Source organism: Pan troglodytes, chromosome 16 (assembly GCF_028858775.2).
Source record: "Pan troglodytes isolate AG18354 chromosome 16, NHGRI_mPanTro3-v2.0_pri, whole genome shotgun sequence".
Taxonomy (NCBI): domain Eukaryota; kingdom Metazoa; phylum Chordata; class Mammalia; order Primates; family Hominidae; genus Pan; species Pan troglodytes.
Window position 1 is genome coordinate 39,450,107 of NC_072414.2, and position 20,878 is coordinate 39,470,984.

The 20,878-nt window shown below is 39.0% G+C and overlaps 1 protein-coding gene across 4 annotated transcripts in view; it reads left to right on the top strand.

Annotated features, from left to right (window-relative positions):
* The window catches only part of SEMA6D (semaphorin 6D), a 589,551-nt gene that overhangs the window by 275,847 nt on the left and 292,826 nt on the right, over positions 1–20,878 (top strand). For all 4 annotated transcript variants that reach the window (XM_016928165.3, XM_009429065.4, XM_001164625.7 and 1 more), the window contains one exon: positions 10,144–10,215. The gene's annotated coding sequence lies outside the window, so the exon portion shown is untranslated. The remainder of the gene's footprint in view (positions 1–10,143; positions 10,216–20,878) is intronic.

Sequence of the window (20,878 nt, forward strand, 5' to 3'; positions counted from 1 at the left end):
AAGGGGCAAATCATTGCAAGCAGTGATCAATGAAGTTGAGTTAGCCAGGCTTATTTAGAGTAGTCCGAGAAATCATCTTGCTGATGACCAAATCTTACAAAATGATGAGTACCCGACTCTCAGTGTGCTTTGAAAGCACTGAAGGGAAATCATATATCTGCTATGATTAAAAACTACATCATGATGCTGTGTGCTTGAGGACAGTGTATAAGAAGGAAGAAAGACAGCTGGAAATCAGTGATTCATTAGTGTTAGGTGTTAATGTAATTGTGAATGTTTTTCTTTGTTTTCCAACCTTTTGTGCAGATAATATTGTGAAAGGGGAATGAGGAGTATTTAAACATATTGCAAAAATTTCCTAATTTTTATTTAAACTATAATAGAATCATCAAACTGGGTGAACAAACAAATCCCAGTTTTGGTAAATGTTATAGATTTGGTAAACGTTGCTTATAAGTAACTGAGATGTTTCTTACCAATAAGCACTTTAACATAAAACAGCAGATTTAATGACCCGGAAATTAACTCAACTAACTATGCCTTGATCTTGTGAAATTACTGTTAGTATTTGCCCTAAACAGGCATGCTGGGTCCTGTCTGTGGCCCACAAGTCCCCAGATGGTGTGACTCCTGCCTACTTCCTCTTCCTGCTTGCTCCAGCCACTTCCTCTCTCTCACTCTGCCCAGCCCTCCTGACCTTCTTTTTGCTCCTTGAGCAAGCTCATTTCTATGCCAATGCGTTTGTACTTGCTCTTGTCTCAGCCCAGACCACTCTCTGCTTGGTCTTCGCATCACTGCCTTTATTTGATTCTTACTTCAAACATGACTTTCTCAGAGAAGCCTTTGGTGACCACATTGCCTAAAATAATGGCATCCCCACCTGCACCTCATCATCTCATCACACTGTCATTATTCCACATGCAGAAACCTTGCACTCTGAAATTGCCTTTGTTCATTAGACTACTTCTTCATTGTCTCCCCACAGCCACTGCCACACACACACTCTTGAATGTATGCTGCATAAATACACAGACCTTGTGCTTTCTCCCCCACTATTATATCTGAAGCACTGGAAACATCACCTAGCATAAAGGAGTCATCTGTAATATTTGTTGGACAAATGATTAAGTTGAATCTAGTAGACCAAGAATCTGAGGTTTGTCCATCAGAGTTAAATTTCATGGTTATTACACATAGCATAGAAGAGTATTTCTGTCATTAAAAATAATATTAATAATAATAATGCCAATAGCAATTTTTTAAATTGGTAAAGTGAGGTGTATAGGATGTTCGGAAAAAGCTTCATCTTGGAAATTTAATTGCTTTCTGCTCTTCAGTGAGTCATTCTATTTGGAATGGAAAATCTAGTCCTCATATGTTAATTTATTTAAGAGGGATGAGCTAAGAGCAATACAAACCGACAGATAGTCCCAAAGGGATAAATTCATAAGATTAGAACTTGAAGGGCAAATTTGTAAAATATGTGAAGAATGTATATGTTTCTGCTTGTATATTCATATTTCTACTGGGATGAAAGAACAATGTTACCTCCCAATGTGCCCAGGTCCAAGTCAATGCATACCAAGGTTTGATCCTGCCACATAAGTAAGACGGGCCTGGTGTATTACCAGAAAATACTGAATATTTCATAAAGTTACTATTTGGTGATTCTAGATACTGATGTTTTTCTCCTTTTACATCCTGTTAGCGTGATTCATTTCAAATCTTGGTACTACCATGGAGTTTTTCCAGACCACGCCAGTGTGATATACTCTTCCCATTTTTCTGACATCCTGTAGCAATTATTGGTAATTAAATGTGGCCTGCCTTTTGCTATTTTTGTTGTCTTGAACTCTTACTTGGGGTTCTTTTTGTTTTGATTGTTTGGGGCTATTATTTAAAATTTAAGTCATTATGACTCGTTTCACCAACAAGATTTTTAATGCAGGGATGATGCTTTTAACCTTTTGTGCTTTCCACAGGTCCCAGCACAGTGCCTTACATAGCAGGCAAGCACTACATATGTTGCCTCACCAGCAATTCTGGAAGGCAAATGCTTCATGTACCCCAAATGACCCATCTCGGCCTCTCTCTTCTCAGATGGGAAATATATAGGTTTTTTTTTAGGAAACTGAACCTCCTTCCTACAGCCCTTTTGAATATTGATCTGGAGTGATGCTGTTGCTACCCTGGACATAAACGTATTTCTTGTTTCCCTGCCATCAGAGACTAAATCGTTGACTGTAATGAACTAGAGTTAAAACTACCAGGTTCTTCGGATTTTCAGATAGAAAGAAAAACACGTTAGTTGTGGTGGTTTGTTGTTATTGTTTTTTTTCCTGTTTCTGTGAGCCATAGCGAATTGTGATTACTCTGTTCACAATGAATAGATAAAAGGCCTTCTCTTTTTCATTATTAAGGTTAGGCAAGAGTGCAGGTAATTTTATCTCATAAAGATTACTTAATTCACCTTGGGTGAGGGGAGAACGGCTGAAATAAAGCTAAAACCTGTTCTGCAAGAACCCAGCCTTTATGGCTCTGTTTGTCCTAGTCTGGCTTATAATTCATTAGATCTCTTAGCAAAACAGATGTCATTGAAAGAGGCACATGGACAGAGAGAAAATGCCTGACCGTAAAGAGACGTAGCTACAAGACCAATTCAATGATGAACTTGGATATGGAAAGGACTTTTTAAAAAAAATGAAGAAAATGATCTTCAGTAAGTAAATAAGACTACCTCAGTTTCCTGAAGGAATAGCAGCAATCCATGATAACAGTAACAAAAACAACCAGGATCTAAATCCACCTAGTTTTTCATTTTGGTGCAATATTTTCAATTGCAAGCTGGGTTCCACAGTGAACTCTGCATGAAGCTTGTAATTTTCCCCTAGAAATATTTTTCAAGCCTTCAGTGGCCCTAGAATGTTCAAGCTGGTCCTTCACAATTATCCACATACATGCACCCTTTTCTTCACAATTCAAAACTTTCTTCTCCATAAATCCTTTGCTGATCATCTCTGCCCATGACAAGTTCTCTTGACTCAATTCGTATAGCCCTGACTGTATATATGTCTCCTTTAAATCTTAACACATGCAGTACATTTGCATTTACAAAGGAAAATAGGCTCAAACGCCAAAGTTTCTCAACCCTTCGCAATGTATTTCCAAAGAAAAGGTGGTGGCAGCTGAAGCACATGTGTGCGTCATGGTAGGCCTAAGAGTTGTAGAGTGTGTTGATAGTATGTCGGGGGAATCCCCGTGGGGCCCAAAGGGAACACACCTTAACGTTGGACAAACTTAGATCTGAAACATGTCTTTTGTAGTTTACTGTGTGACTGTATTAGTTTCCTGTGGCTGCTGTGACCAATTGTCAGATAGTTGGTGGTTTAAAACATAACTTTATTCTCTCCCAGTTCTGGAGGCCAGAAGTCTGAAATCAAGGTGTCCACAGAGCTGCACTCCTTCTAAAGGCTTTAGGGAGAACCCATTCCTTGCCTCTTCCAGCTTCTGGTGTCTCCAGTCATACTTTGGCTTGTGGCTGCATTACTCCAATCTTCACCTCTGTGGTCACCTTGCCACCTCCTCTCCTGTATGTCTTCTCTTCTGTTTATCTGTCCCCCAGACTCCCTCTGCCTCTCTCTCATAAGGATACATACACATGATTGCCTTTAGGGCCCACCTGGATAATGCAGAATGGGCTCATCCCCTTTTTAAATTTACTCATTCACATATTTTGCTATATAAGGTAATATTCACAGGTTTAGGGGTTATGATCTGGACATATCTTTTGGGGGGCTGCCATTCAACCCATGTAGTGACCTTAAGAAGAGATTTTAACCTTTTTTTAGCTACAATCCCTCATCAGTAAGATAAGGTTAATAAACTTTTATTGTCAGGCAGTTAGGAGGAATAAAGTAAAATGTATTTTCCATGTTAAGTATGTGTTGCAGGATCATGTAGGGTAAAAAGTCTTTCTCTGGATGCTATTGTAATAAATTCAGCCCCTGCAGCACCCCCTCCATAGAGGTGTCTCATATGTGCTCATTAAGAAAAGGCACCCATCCTGCTTCAGGTGCCTTTGGTGATACCCATTGTCTCTGCCTCATGCCGAACCACTGCCACCAGTGTCCAGTACATGCCAAGGACTCCTGATGCTCCCAGATCAGCCAACAGTGTATTCCACATCTGGGCCTGGCTTTTTGCTCTTATAAGATGGTTGGTTTGAGGAGGTGCCAGTATGCAGGCATGGTAGCTAATTCCCTGCCACCACTCTAGTGTGACTGATTTAGTCAAGCCCTCAAGGAGCTAAAATTTTATCGAATTATTTATAGTCCTCCATGTGCACAAACCACATGGAGGTTGTCAAAATGCACCCTTGTCAAAATGGAAAGACTCTTTCTCTCTAACCTTTTAATTTAAATACCTCTTAATGGATGAGTACCATATGTTAATATATGAGTCCATACAAAGTTAGGTCAGAACACAAATAAAAGTGACAGTCCCATGGATTGCTCCACCCCACTGATAAAAGGCACTGTCATGGACCAAGTGGGGGTTTGCCTGAATTTACTCTATTAAGAGACTCTTAAGTTTCTTCTGCAAATAATCAGGTAATTTCACAAGTTTGCCAGATATGTATGAATCCCAGTGATAAATTAAAGTGAGCCTCAAGCTAGAATACTCTGTTTCTCTCCTATTACACCTCCCGGTACTCCCTGACTCCCCTCACCACTCACAGATACACAACAACTAAATGTGCCTTGCACAGCACCTAGAACATAGTAGGTACTCGATAAACACAAGATCGTCTTCTGTCTTGTACTCACAGTGCTTTGAACACAGCAGGTAGTCAGTAGATGCATTTTGACCAATGTGTATCTGGATTTGTAATGTGTAAGAAATATTGAAACATTCCTCATAAAATTTCAATCATTTCTATTTGGCCTCTAACTCTAACCTCTTTTACTATTAATTGGTTCTTAATAATAAGCCCCTAAATATAGATGTTTGTACAAGAAGAAGTGGGCAAATAGTTGTCCACATCCCAGTTAAAATTCTTACTGCCTAGACTTAGCTTTGCAACATTGCTAGGTGGCTAAATTATTGTATAACTTATAAAGGGGAAAGGTTTCTGACTTTATGTTCTAAACCCAGTTGATATGGTTTGGATTTGTGTCCTCACCCAAATCTCAAGTCCAATTGTAATCCCCAGTATTGGAGGAGGGGCCTGGTGGGAAGGGATTTGATTGTGGGGGCGGACTTTTTCCTTGCTGGTCTCATGATAGTGAGTTTTCATGAGATCTGGTTGTTTACAAGTGCATAGCACCTCCTCCTTCTCTCTCTTCCTCCTTCTCCTGCCATGTAAGATGTGCCTCCTTTCTCTTTGCCTTCTACCATGATTGTAAGCTTCCTAAGGCCTCCCCAGCCATGCTTCCTGTATAGACTGCAGACCTGAGTCAATTAAACCTCTTTTCATTCTAAATTACCCAGTCTCATGTAGTTCTTTATAGCAATGCGAGAATGGACTAATTCACCAGTAAAGGGTCTTGCCAATTCTGCAATAATATTACCTATTGGTTTTCTCCAGGGAACTTGACATGCTTTTCTGATATCAAAATGTTCATATTTGTAACTTTTCATAGAAAAGATAAAGAAAAGAATGTATTTTTATTTTCTCCCAGCTTTATAGGTGGTATAATTGACAAACAAAAATTGTATGTATTCAAGATATGCAAAATGATTTGATGTACATATATATTGTGAAATAATTACAATCAAGCTAATTAAGATGTTCATCACCTCACATAGTTACCATTTTTTTCTGTGTGTGGTAAGCACACTTCAGATGTACTCTATATGCAAATGACAAGGATGCAATACATTATTATTAACTGTAGTTTCCACGTTGTATATTGGATGTTCGGAACTTAGTTCATTTTATAACTGAAATTTTGTACCCTTTGACAAAAATCCCTCCATTACTCCCACCCTCTAGCCTGTAGCACCCACTTTTCTACTCTGTTTCCATAGGTTAGACTTCTTTAGTTTCTACCCATAAGTGAGATCATGCAGTATTTGTCTTTCTGTGTTTGGCTTGTTTCACTTAGCATAGTGTCCTCAAAGTTCATTCATGTTGACACAAATGGCTGATTTTCCTTTTGTTAAGGGCTGAGTAATATATTCCATTGTAAATATTTATCAAATTTTCTTTATCCAGTCATCTCCTGGTGAACACTTATGTTGTTTTCATATCTTGGCTATTGTGAATAATGCTACAAGAATGTGGGAGTGCACATATCTCTTTAATGTATCATTAATAATTTCATTTCCTTTGAATATATACCGCGAAGTGGAATTGCTAGACTGTATGGCAGTTCTATTTTTAGGTGTGCGTGTGTTTTTTTTTTTTTTGGAAATGGAGTCTTGCTCTGTCTTCTAGGCTCTCCAGCTTAGAGGAGTGATCTCGGCTCACTGCAACCTCCACCTCCCAGGTTCAAGTGATTCTCCTGCCTCAGCCTCCCTAGTAGCTGGGATTATAGGAGTGTGGCACCACGCCTGGCTTTTTTTTTTTTTTTTTTTTTTTGTAGTAGAAGTGGGGTTTCACCATGTTGGCCAGGCTGATCTCAAACTCCTGACCTCAAATGATCTACCAACCTTGGCCTGCCAAAGTGCTGGGATTACAGGCATGAGCTACTGCACCCAGCCTATTTTTAGTTTTTTTGAGGTACCTTGACACCTTTTTCATAATGGTTGTACCAATTTAAAATTCCACTAACAGTATATAAGGGTTCCCTTTTCTTCACAAGGATAATAATTTTTGTTCTTGTTTAGAAATGAGAACATGAAGACCTGGAAAACTGTGAGTTACCCATATCAATGTAAAAGGCTTGTGCCCTCCCTGCTACAAGGCTGAGATCATTTTAGAAGTGATATGCCAAGTTTCCAAGCATTTATTGTAATTTATGTTTCATAGACCAGTTATCATTCCCCACCCTGGAAATCACTGTGGATTGACACACTCCGGGTCTGGTTGGGGCCAAGGAAATTAAAGTAATTATGATGTAAACATGTCGGTATTAATGCTAATGCTTGCTAGAAGAGGCAATGTAGAGCAGGTAGATTGACATAAGGCCATATATCCTGTGTATTCTCATTTAATGTTTAAAGGCTGAATATGCAAGAATGTTGGCAAATTTCTGGAAACTAACTACTGGAAAATGTTAGCTAAATGGTAGATTGAGAAGTAGAGGAAGGGATGGAAAAAAAAGCTGTTGAATTAGGGATAACTTTGCAAGCGCTGACTTAGGTGCTTGTGAAATGGAAGTGGAGCTGTTTCTCTCTTTTTTACACATCATGGCATTTTGCTAGGGATTAACTCATTGTCTCTTTTCTTTGCCTGCCAGGATGCTAAGAGATCATTGATATAGTTCTTTATCACTGTCGTAATTATTTCTGTAAGACCTACACCGGCAGCATCGGTGCCATTTAGTAAATGTGCCTGCTCCATTAGGAAGCAGAAAGAAGACCAGTTTGAACTCCTTCCCCTACTAGTGATGTGATCTGGAAAAATTGTCTTTAATTTTATGGCCTTAGTGTTTCCCCTCATCTGTAGTATAAAAATTATATTATAATAATATTGTAATACCGACAGGATTGTTTTGAGACAGTTAATGTCACAGTGCTTGGTGAAGCATAGGCCAATACATATGTTATGTAAATAATGGTCTTATGCCACTGATTGTCACTTATTGCACTAGATTTGACTGCCTTCTTGTTGGAAATACAGTACAATCAAGAAAATTAGCAACTTCAACCTTGTTTCTAATTTAAATATATGTTACTGTGTGTGTGTGTGTGTGGGTGTGTGTGTGTGTTCATACCTATGTTTCTTCATCATTGAAAATGCAGTTACAGCTGAAAGTGATTTCCATTATTGGTGTTTTCTCGTGATAGCAGAATTTATCCTGAATTAACAGCATTAGTAGAAATGGAGACTGTTTCAACCACTGCAATCAAAGAAGTGGTAAAATGGTGTGGAAACAAGTGTCTGAGCACTAGCTCTGCAGGGAAACAGGCAACGAGGAGCAAGAATTGTCCTACTCATGGTACTCAGTGTAAGTGGGTGAAAGCTCAGCTCTGAGAAAGGACACAAGTCACCAAGGGCCATGGTCAGCCATGGTGGCTAACCTCAGAAGAGGCAGCTGTAGATATGAAGTGAGCTGTGTTATGTGGAGCGAGTTCACAGCAAAGGGGGAGTTATCAAGAGCAGCTAACCCAATACCTTCCGAAAGATCACCTGCTTATCAAAACCCTTTATTTTACATATTTTGCTGTTGACAGGCTGTGCCATTATTAAAGCGGCACTTTTCCTTACTTATCGTCTACAGAAAAGATCAATAAAGCACAGATTGAATTGTTAATATCCAATATCCAGGTTTGAATAGTACAGATAAAATTGCCCACAACTATTAGACACTCAGGCTAAAGGGAGTAGCCCTTCCCCTGGGCTGCATTCGCTCACCCTCATCAACACACTAGGAAGCCATTCAGAATGATTTCCAAGACCAATTCCTCCTATTCCACCCTGTCTAGACTTTCTTGGAATGTTTTATGTAGAAAGTTCTGGATTTTCCTTTTCATTGGCCCCTGAACTCTTGAGGTCTCTGGGTACGGAAAGTCTGTCACTGCCAAATTTCCTGTCAGCATAATTTCTTACCTGTTTTAAGTAAATAACCCATCTTTTCTGAACTCAATGGCATAGTGAGTAGTGGGAGCTATCTGCCCAGAGGAAGGAGTATTTTATCACTGACATGATTGAGAATTATCAGTGCAAGGTGATGATAAAAAGCAAATCAACTTTTAATTGAACTTTATTATGATTTTGAAACTCTTAACAGGCAGTGCACCCCCTTATTGCCTCAACCAGGGGCAGATTTCCTGCCTTGGAATGCCTGAGGACAATTGCTTTAAGGTGTGTGTGTGTGTGTGTGTGTTTGTGTGTGTGTATGTGCACGCATGTGCATGTGTGTGTGTGTTTAGTGGGGGGAGGACTTCAAAATTGTCTTCAGTTTTTTTCATTTTCCTTTTCTTTTTGAGAAATGTTAAGAAATCAGGACACTTCAACCTGTTCAGTTATATATGCAGTAAGTATTCCCAGAGTACTGTTAGATTAACAATTCCAGATATTAGAATTACAATAATAGGCAAGCCCTGTTTCATGCCCATCAGTAGATCAGACATTTAAACATCCTCCAGATTCTCCAGAAAGTGTTTATTTTCTCATCTATTGAAAAAGTATTTATCAAATACCTATCATATGCCATGTACTTTGCTAGATATTGGAGATAAAATTAACAAAGACATCCTTGACTCTGTCTTCATTTAGCTTCCAATCTCCCAGGTATGCTTACCTCCCTTCTTCATGAAAATTCTATTTCCCAAACTCAGTCACTTATTACTACTTTTAAGATCTTTTGTATGTTGATATATTAAAAGTGTTAATATTTACTTAAGATTTACTTTACTCACACTTAAGTTAAAAACCATTTTATAAGGAAATACTTTATTTCTCCTCTCAGAAAAGTGTGTACATGATTATAAACTCCACGAGACTTTGTATACTTCTCACAACTTCCTCCTCACAGTGTCCTGCAGATGGTAAATAGAAGACATATAAATACAAATGCAATGAAAAAAAAACCCTATTAATAAATTCTAGTTGAATCTTGTCTGCCAATACCCAAATTAGTTAAAAGAGAGATTAGTACAGTTTAGAGACATACCTTAACCAAAATAAGACTTTTCCTATGAACTAATTGTAATTATTGGAAAGGAAATAACTTTGCTACGGTGTGCCTTGGTGTTACTTTATTCCATGTCCTTGTTCCACCTAATAGTCTTGCTTACCTACAATAACCATGTCATATGTTTTGTCAGGCCCTGGTCAACACTGTTGGATTACTTATTAAGTTTTGCATGGAGAAATCTTTTTGATTGAAGGCCTAGAATTGCTTATATCAACTGGAATTATGAACCTAATTCCCATTTATTTTCTCTTTTTTTAGTAGTCTGTAGGTGACACATTTTCACAGCATTTGTAGCTATCCCAATATATTTTTGTTCTTTTTTTTCTATTTACTGTAGAATGCGTAATCCTGGATCTCTTGTTCGCAAATCAACAGCCTGAAGCCCTCTGGAAGCCCAAGACTCCTGGAGGTAAGGCATGAACTTTTTTGCAATTATGTCTCTTCTGCATGGAATGATACTGCTGTTTGATTTAAGTTTGAACTTGGAAGATTCATTCCTTTAGGGAAATATTTAACCTAATCTTGATTTTTGCCTCAAATTGGCATTAGACGAGCTTGACTAAGTGGTCAGGTTGGGTTAGCTTTACAGATTGGATTCTTGATTTAATACAGCTCAAACTACAAGTATTATTATTATTATCTAAACCCTCTTTGCCAATTTAAAAAAATATATAATAGGAGGAGAATAAAGATAAATAATAAAAGCACTGCCCAAGCACACCGTTTGAATCATAACCTAGGTCAGTGAGTTGCATGCCATACACTGACAGTCCTTTGTGGGGTGTTTCCAAATTTTATTCAATGTAAAGTGTGTTCTTTTCATAACCAAATGTGTATACTGTAATGGCCTTGTCTGTTAAGCAGCCACACAGGAAGGCAAGTTGCATGATGCCTATAGATGGAAATACTCCAAATTATGATCAAATGATGGGAGAAGCAGCAGCCAAGTGCCAGAGAGAGTCTGTGACTGGACATGTGACTGCTGTTCCTCATGAATGTTGGTGGGAGCAGGGCCAGGGCAGTTGACAGTTCTACGCACACAGTGACACGGCATTGGGTGACTGAGTGGACTTCATTGTGACTTTGCTTTTACAGACTCTGAGACACTGACGCACTGTCCTAGTCATTGTGTTGAAATCATTGCTGACTCTTAGTGATGTTTTCAGTTTGTTCATCTCCATAAATGTATCTTCAAGATTCTGGTATGTTTCAAACTCCCACTTTCCCCCCGAGAAATGGGTCTTTCTGATTCAGGATTCACCTTCTGTCATAAGTCATACTTTCTTAATTGTTACTTTTTGAAATCAAGTTATGATATACACCTTGCTTAAACATTCAACGCCTTCAGTAATTTTCTTGATATTTTCAGCCTTTATGTCCTATACAATCTGTCGTAAAGACTGCTGCTCTGGCAGACATGAGCCTTTATGATTTCTGTCTCCTGTGAGGGTCTGCACCTACTGAAAGGTTGATTCTCTGAGAGAGGCTGAATTACCATGAGATGGCAGTAGAGAGCAGCCTGGCAGATAGGCCCATATTCCTTGGTATTTGAGCCAGACTAGGGGCTGGGCCTAGTGGGAGGAGCTAGATTACAAGGTAGGCTGCTTTTGATTTTTAAGTATCTTCCTGGAAAGAGAGCGAGGAGGCATGTCTATGAAAGAAAATGCCGGTAGTAACATCTGAGTGTAACAAATGTGTGTCAGGAGAATGGAAGACAATTCCTGAAATATACCAACCTCCGGTGATCAGAGTTCTACCTGGCTGTGCTCTTTCTCTCTCTCTCTCTCTCTCTCTCTCTCTCTCTCTCTCTCTCTCTCTCTCTCTCTCTCACACACACATACACACACACATGAAAAAGAGAAAGAGAGAGAGGGAAGGGGGAAGGGGATGGAGGGAGAGAAAAGAGAATAGATAGAGGACACAAATACTTTATCCTTGGAAAGCAAGGTTAAGTGAGATCAGCAAAAAGCAAGAAGGCAATTGTGACTGATAGGAGCCACGCAGGACAGCTGAAGTTTGAAACCATATTACCTTGGCTTTGCCATTTCGATTCTCAAAGGGGCCAAAGTGCTGCCGGATTAGACACTAGCGTGGGCTCTAAATCCTGTGTATTTTAATAGCCCCTGTTGTATAGAGAAATCAAAACAAGTTAAAGATGGATGGCATTTTTAAAACGGCTGCCCAGAATGTGCCATGTCTTGCTTAAGTCACTTATTGCACTACTGGCAGTATTAGAATTAGAACTAAGTCCACATGCCCTAATTATCGGTAGGCCATGCTTTCCAAATCACAAGAGCAGGAGCAATTTATTTTTCTCTCAAACAGAAAAGATATTAAAAGGGAATTCAAAATGACCCTGGAACTCTATTGGAGGAATGTGGATGCCTCCATGTAATAGAAGGAACACGGGGCTTTGTGGCCAAAGAGAACTGGTGTCAAATCTTGCCTCCATCTCTTATAATCTATGTGGCATTAATCTTGTGGTTTGTGTATCTTCATTTCTTCTGAGCTTTAGAAGAAATCAATAACATATTAAAAATATCAAAAATATCAATAAAAATACCAATAACATTGATATAAAAAGTAGATTTGAGGATTAAATGAGATACACATATATAAGGGAGAGATAGGTGAAGACTGAATCCTGAAATTGTTCAATGTGGAAAATATTGATTTGATTTTTGGAACTGGATTCTGAAGTCTAAGGTAGGAGGTAGAATCACTTTTTTTAGGTTTAAGATGCTTTTGTTCTGTCAAGGACTACTTGCCTGGTTGCTTATAGTTATGCAGATAATAGAGCAAATGACACCCATTTTTCTGGAGAAAGACAGCTCCAATGTTTTGTGTAGTACCTGCCATTTGAAACTGTAACTGTGATAAGTTAGACAGCACTCTGCTCTCCAAAGAGTCATGGGAACTTCCTGGAAAAGAGACATTCAGACTCTACCTCTTCTCTAGGGTCAGTCTGAGGAAAAGAAAATGCTTTGCTAATCCTTTGGACAGCCGTGAGACTGGGGACATAGATGAGAGGAGGAGGCAGACAGGTCTCCCTGGAAAGGAGTGGCAGCCTCAACCTCACTTCACAGCTGGCAGTACCCACTGCACTCTGGGCCCTTCCCCTCAGCCACTGCAGAGGCAGCTTTGGTTCCAGTCCAAAACCGGGGCTAGAGAAGATTTAGGATTTGTGGAGCCAGTGGACCCTTGATAATACCAGGCCAAATCAGAGAGTCGGTACCTCTTGAGAGAGGGTCTGTGGCTGGGCCAGGGGAGTTCCTGAGCCAAGAGACACCAAGGCCAACTTTGGAAGTCATCTACATCACCTGTCAAAGCCAGTAATTATGCTCAAGTCCCCTGACTCACATTACACACTCTGAAAGAAAGAGAGTCACTAGCTGGCTCTCCATCAAGTCCTCAGGAAGTCTATATGTAAAATAGAGATTTGGTACCAGCATTATGCCTCTTCATAAAGTATGAACTTAAATTTTTCATGCGTTAGAGAATTGGGGTTAATGCTTAAAAAGAAAGCTTCTCATAAAATAAAACTAATGAAACATGGCTCTGAACGGATTTCAGAGACACGTCTTCCAGACTGCCTGGGGTCCCCTGGAAGGAAAAGGTTTGCTCTGATTATCAGCAAACTCTGAAAAACCGTGACTACACTGCTTGAAACTCATCATTTTCTTTCTTTTTCTTTGACCCAGAAACTCCTTCTTTCCCCTTGGTCTCTTAAAACATCTATTAGTGACTATATTGTGATGGTGGCTTTGTAATCTCGCAATTCTGGCTCTTAACATGGGGCAAGAAAAAAAAATTGTTGGCAAGCTCATCGGGTTCTGGAAAGGCTGTGCCTTTCCCAGCTGGCCAGGGAAGCCGGAAGCCTGGGAAGGCTGTCCACAGGCTTTCTGGCAATGGTATAGGAAGAAAAAAGGAGAAGGAGGCTTAATTCCTAGCTGGCTGGACCTTGGAAGGTGGCCTCTTTTCCCTTTGGCTCATGAAGCTGAATAGAAGGCCAAGAATTCTAGCTGAGTTCCTGTCAGCTTGTCGCCTTGCTTTTGGACTCATGGAGTGAACTGAGTTGAGAAGAAGCTGAGGGCTGCCTGAGGCAGGCTTACCACTGAGCCATGAGGAAGACAGACCCTCCCTGTCACAATTGGAGTCAGAATATCTTAGCCAGAGGCCTCTCTCCTTTCAATTTAGAGAAGTAGATTGAAGAGTAAATGGCCTAATTAATTGTAGAATGTTTGCTCAATATTTGTTTTTTTTTCTATTATACCATGAAATTACCATAAACAAAAACTACACTTTTATTTCTAGGCAATGAAAACCTTATTGCACAAAGGGTATGTGGCGTTAAGTCTTAAACTTACAAGTATATCTTTTACAGCAAATGTCACATGACTTTAAAAATCATCTTAAAATATGATTCTTCTCAAAGCGTCTTGTGTGACTTCAATGAAATACTCATATGTGCAGCATCCCTCTAGTGGGTACTGACTTATTAAAGCCATTTAACACCTATGCAAGTTGCTACATGCAAAGAGGCACTAAGTCTTCATTATATTTGTTTCTTCAGTGCTTAATATTGAGGCAAAAACAGTGATGCTCAGCAAATGGTCCCTTTGTCATTTTCCCTGTATTCCTTGGCCCTTTTGCAATCAGACAGGACACTGTGACCAACTCTAGACAATGACGTGCGATTGGAGGTAATACGAATGTCACTTGCAGACTGAGAGAATGAAAGCTCTCATGCAGTGCTTCATGATTCTATGGTACGATGTTGCGGCATGATTTCATGGCCATCTAGCAGGCATGTGTTCTGGATGATATAGCTACAGGGTGATAGAGTCTCCTTCAACTTGGATCCTTAAGTGACTCTGTGGAGCAGAGTCCCTGCTGACACCTCACTGGCTATAAAATATGAGCAAGAAATAAGCCTTTGTGACATTAAGTCACTGATATTTAGGTGCCAATTTGTGGCTTGCATAATAGAGCCTGACCTGACAAGTGCCAAGCAATTAGTGTACATTCAATTAATTTTTGCTGAAAAAAGAAAGCGCTCTCATTTACCTAAATAAAAGCCTAAATCATAATCATACCAATAGCAATATATTCGAGCCCTGTTTGTGTGCCAGGCGTTGTGCTAAGTCATTTACATTTATAATTTTATTTATGTTGCATAACAACTCTATAAAGTATCATCCCCATTTTTCAATGAGGAAAATAAGGCCTAGAATAGCTAAATCTTGTCACAGAGTGTCTTGAAGGTTCTATTCAAACTCAAGAATTCTAACTGTAGAATCCTTTGCAGCGTATCTGATTTTCATTTTTCTGTATCATATATCGCTTCCTTTGTTGGCAGATTAAATGTTTGTGTAGGCAACCTGCATGCTAGCTGGAAAGCCCCCATACACTCAATCCTTATTCCTAAATTCAACAAGTCTTCATGTTTTAAATCATTGTAAGAGAGCTTGCAGTTCCGGATAAGGACAGAGTTGCATGCCGCAGAGTTCAGTAGAGGAATAGAAGCTGAAAGAGAGGAAAGTTGCCAGCATCCCAGTTCATAGTAAGTCAGATCTTATTAGATAACTTAATTATTTTGTTTGAAATTAGGTCTGAAAACATGATATTAAATCAGTTTTATCTATAAATTAAAAAAATAATTACTTTTTCCAAAGTTTGGATGATATATTGGACTGGATTACCCTTGCTTCAATTTCCCCCCTTTCTAACAGTCTAATAATGCCTCTGTATTATTTTATTTATTGCTTATTTATTAAACAGCCCTGGCTAAAGATCAGAAAGAATACATGAGCAATTTCCTTGAGTTGTCTCATCTATGACAGTGCTGCTGAATGGAGGGCCTATAGTGGGAAGTTTGGGCAAAGTGTGGTGAAAACAAAGAGAATTGTTGGTGAAACCTGTGCCACAGGGGAGGGACATTTATCATGGATCCTGAGGGAGACAGGAACATATTCCAGGCAGAGGAAGTAGGTTGGGCATTCTCAGCACAGGCAGGTAGACAGGAAAGAACTCTGTATTTGAGGTGCTGGCACTTCATTTATTCATTTAACTTTACTGAGAATGCTGGGAATTAGTTGAAGCATAGATTTCATGGAAAGATGAGTAGAGAAATGAACTGCAAAAGTTATTGAGGATCAGGTTGGGAAGGGATATGTTTATCTTGCTAATTTAAAGAGTTCATTTAAGAATCCTAAGTGAACTTTATAATCTTAAAATATAAACTTTTATTTAATAAAAGGAGATGGACCTAATTATTGTACTCATTTTATGTGTGTGAAGCATCTGAAAATTTCATATATGTTATCTCCAGGTTTTAATTAAACAGAAACCAATGGTGGAGCTTAGAAACAGCTTAGAATTATGTACTATTTCTTCCACTAATGGTGGAGCTTAGAAATGGCTTAAAATTATGTAGTATTTCTTTCACTTATCCATGATCCACCTTAAAGCCTTCCTCATGCTCTATCTCCTTCAATAAAAGCTTAAAATTGTTTAGAGACAAACACTGGGAATGGGGGTGGGGGGAGCATGAATATAAAGCAGTGCTGACACACCCCAGGCATACTGTCTGATTTAATTCAGTCCGTTGTTTGTTTCTCCCATGAACTCATGCCATTTACTCTGGCCTAAGACTCCTTTTTCTCCAATTCCTAGACTTTTTGCCTGACTCTGGTCAGTTCATTTTCTTAGCACCCCTGTACTTCCCTCCTTTTCTGAGAGCCCTTGGTCAGGTCGTATCTTTAAATACAAATCTATCTTTCATCCAAAAATGTGTCAGTACTTGAAGAAACAGGAGACCGTAATACTTAGTAGTCATGTAAAAGGATCATATTGTATACTTATGAAAAGTCCATGGTGTGGGATCAATGTTGATGAATCAGAAAACTGACATTTCATAATGTGGAATATATTTTATGTTTCCCAGCATGTTAATTCATTTAACCAAAATGTATTGACTAGATTCACAAACTAGATATTTTTTTTAAATATCAGGAAAATATACCCTTTCCCTGAAATTAATTGCGTAGCACTTGTTTTTGTTTTTGTTTCCTCTGACAAGATGAGTGTTTTTAAATACCACATGAACTCTTGCTGGAGGCTGCATGTAAATTATGTTATCAGTCCCGTCCTAATAACCTGGATAGAGTATGCAATGAGGAACACCTGGTGCTCATGCACATTACCTTCTTGGGGTTATCGGGTTGGGGCCATTCATTTTAGACACATTAAAAATGCCTTTCCATAACTATAAAGAGCTTACATGCCCAACCCTGGCCAGCTGCCACTCAAGTGTTGCCATTAATCTGTAGCAGGGAAAGATCAAGAATGACCTGGAATAACCCACTTTTACAACAAGAAAAAAATGTGAATCACAAATTCCAGTAATTAAGGATTGAAATCATCATTTTATATTTGGAGGAAGGCATATTGCTATCATCATAAATAAATTTGGTGTATTTAATGTTTTAATAAGCAAGAGAATTGTGATGCAACTATCTAAACCAGCCAACAGCCACAGAATTTGATTTTTTGCCAATTTTTTTTTCCTTTTCTTTTTGGTTGGGTGACACAGTGAGAAGTATTTAACTAACCATTCTCTATACAATTCATTTTCTGAGGCTTGCAGTGTACTTCATTGGTAAAGCTGGATAAAGACAATAACTGGATAAATTGTTTTTTGTACCAGATATTGTGATGTAATCTAGAAAACTGTGCTAAAGAGAATATTGGCTTAGTCTCCTCATAGTTCAGCTCTTTCTATGTAAATGCCCAATCAGTTGTTCATAAAAACTAAAATTATGACCTTCATTTTCTGTAGCTTGAAGTTACAGCAAAAGTGTTCCATCAATAAACTCTTCAATGTTTTTTCGATCCTCATAATATCACCCAGCAATTCTCTCCTTGAGTTGAGATAATAGCAGCAATTAGGCAGCTTTTATTTCTCAACCCCTTTTAACTTTTGCTGTCTTATAAACGAGCACACAGTGTATATATGTAACCACTATAGAGGGAATGCTAGTCAGTGTCAGAAGCAGTAGAAAACAGTTAGCCTATTCATGAATTATCCTTTATTTTTCACTTTAGCCCCAAAGGTTAAATGTGAATGTGCTTGGTTTGCCTCTTTCTATTTTGACTGCATGTGAAGGCCTTGGAAGAGTTCTGTAGATGGGCAAAGAATGTAAGGTTTATGAAAATCAAACACACTTGCATTTATTAGTGGTCACTAATGGCATGTAATTAAAGTAATTACAGGAAGGCAAGCAGACAATTAACTTGTTGAAAGTGTCAACAAAGGGCAATAACAGAGTTTAAAGTTCTTGTCTGCGTGGTTCATCTTTAAGTCCCACAAATATTATAGAGAAAGAATAATGCTAACCAGAACGGTCAGGCTAATATTAGACCTTTATGAAGCAACCCTGAAGTCTGTACAGTAAAAGCAAAGAGCCAAGGGCAGGGTGTTGTGGTATAGCATGGGGTAGAAGGAAGGGAGCTGGAACCAAAAACAGCCTTCAGAAATAATGGTGGCTTAGTCAGAGCTTTAGCAAGGATTGACTGCAGCAGATGGCAAGAGAATAATGAACACAGAAGCCTTCTTTGCCATTGTATTAGTCTGTTCTCAAGCTACTAATAAAGACATACCCAACACTGGGAAATTTTATAATGAAAAAAAGGTTTAATGGACTCACAGTTCCACATGGCTGGGGAGTCCTTATAGTCATGACAGAAGACGAAGGAGGGGCAAAGGCACATCTTACATAGAGGCAGGCAAGGGAGAGTGTGCAGAGGAACTACCCTTTATAAAACCATTGGATCTCATGAGACTTATTTATTCACTCTCCCGAGAACAGCATGTGAAATCCCCCACCACCCCATGATTCAATTGCCTCCAACCTGGTCCCTCCAATGACACATAGGGATTATGGGAGCTACAATTCAAGGTGAGATTTGGGTGGGGACACAGCCAAACCATATCAGTCATCATTCTATGTATTCAAAGTGTAAACCACATTCTTCATCCTTGCTTGGTCTTGGTCAACAGTTACTTCATACATATATAATTTTTTTATTACCAAGTTGGTTATATGCTCCTGGGGGACAAAAATGTCCATTTTTGAAATCTTCCATGTCTTCTGCCTTGCTCGGTTTGGAGCACAGCATCAGTTGTTGGGTAGGAGCCTCCCTAATTGCCCATCCAGGATCTCCATCCTCAACCTGTTTCTCTATGCTAAGTTCAGTAAGAGGCAGGCTTGATGCTAAATACTAAGAACCTTATTTCAGTTTTGAGGTTGACTTTTTCTGAAGGCTAGGCCTAGTCACTGATACATAAGAACACTGCCAGTAATACTAATAAATGTATAAGCACCAATTATCTTTTATATACTACCTACTTTATTATCTCATCAAGACAACTCTATGAGGTTGTCTTCAAGAGGGTGGAGGCAATCTCATTTGTATTATGTCTATGTAAAGTAAGTTGGAGTTTTAGAGTAGTGACTTGGAAACCAACCCTTTGGGAAGACTTAATTGGAATATCTTTTCTTGATAATGGAGTGATTATAATATTCTAGGACTAGGGGCCATTTGCTATCAAAGGAATGAGGTTATAAAAAGAAATGCCACTTCCCTAACCTCTGCCCAAATGAAAGCACACATCTACAGACAAATGTAAGTGGTTTGCAATTTCATTAATTACATACTGCACCATTTCTTAAATTCACTATTTTCTTATCTTTTTTTTTTTTTTTTTTTTCTGAGACAGAGTCTCACTCTGTCACCCAGGCTGGAGTGCAGTGACGTAATCATAGCTCACCGCAGCCTTGGCCTGGACTCGAGCAATCCTCCCACCTCAGCCTTCTGAGTAGCTGGAACCACAGCACAGCACCTGATTAATTTTTTTTTTTTTTTTGGTAGATATGGGGTCCCATTTTGTTGCCTAGGCTAGTCTTGAACCCCTGTGCTCAAGTGATCCACCCACCCTAGCTTCCCAAAGTGCTAGGATTACAGGCACTAGCCACCGCACCTGGCCCTATTTTCTTATCATTCTTATTGCACTTCCTGTGTTCTTTTTATTTCTCACCTGCATGAAAGTAATAACTTCCAGAACAACTTCCCCAATTTTATCTCTTCTATCTCCAGATTATTTTAGGTACTTTAGCTAATGGGTATCTCCTATCTAATGGGTAACTCTAATCATAATACTGTCCCACCCAGAAACCTTCAGTGGTTCTCCATGGTCGACATGACAAAGTCGAATAACCTCACCCTGACAGTCAAGATTACCCACAAGCAAGGCGCAACTTGTCTGTTGAAACTGATTCCCCATTATTCTCCTTCAGACCCTCTACATTTCAATTTCAATAATGCTCTTCATGAGGCCTCTGCATTCATTAGCTTCCCCACCTTTATTCCTTGGCTTATGTTATCCCAAATATTTGTTTTCACACCAAAATTCTGCCTTTATTTCAAGATCTACCTCACATGTCACATTAATGACACACCCTTACCTCATCCACTCCCCTCCACACCCTGCTTCTGCCACTGAACTGCTAAGGTTCTTATCTGAACCATTTTAGCTTGTGTTTATTTATTCTGAGACCCATCTCATCAGTAATACTACAACATTTTTGAGAAGACAGAGTCATCTTAATTCTCTTTGTATCCTTGTAACAAAACCATAATAACATAAACATAGTTCCTCTAACCCTGTTGTCTTTCTTCACCTGGTGAACTCATATTTAAATCTGAAAACCTGTTGTGGATATCGCCTCTTCCAGAAAGCCCTTCTTAAGACCTCAGGCTGGGTTATGTGCACCTTTGTGTTTTCATTGCCCTTTGATCATACTTTCATCTTAGATCTATACCATTATAGTCAAATTATATAATTATAGGGCTGCCTCCACTATAAGATTAAAAGCATCCCCCAAGGAATTATCTAGCATTAAATTCCCCGAGTCTTGAATGATGGCTGTAATTTTGTAGGTGCTCAGTACATTCTGAATGGCTCTGTAAGGGCTCAGATCCATGACAGATTTCTTGGTAGTGTTGGAGAG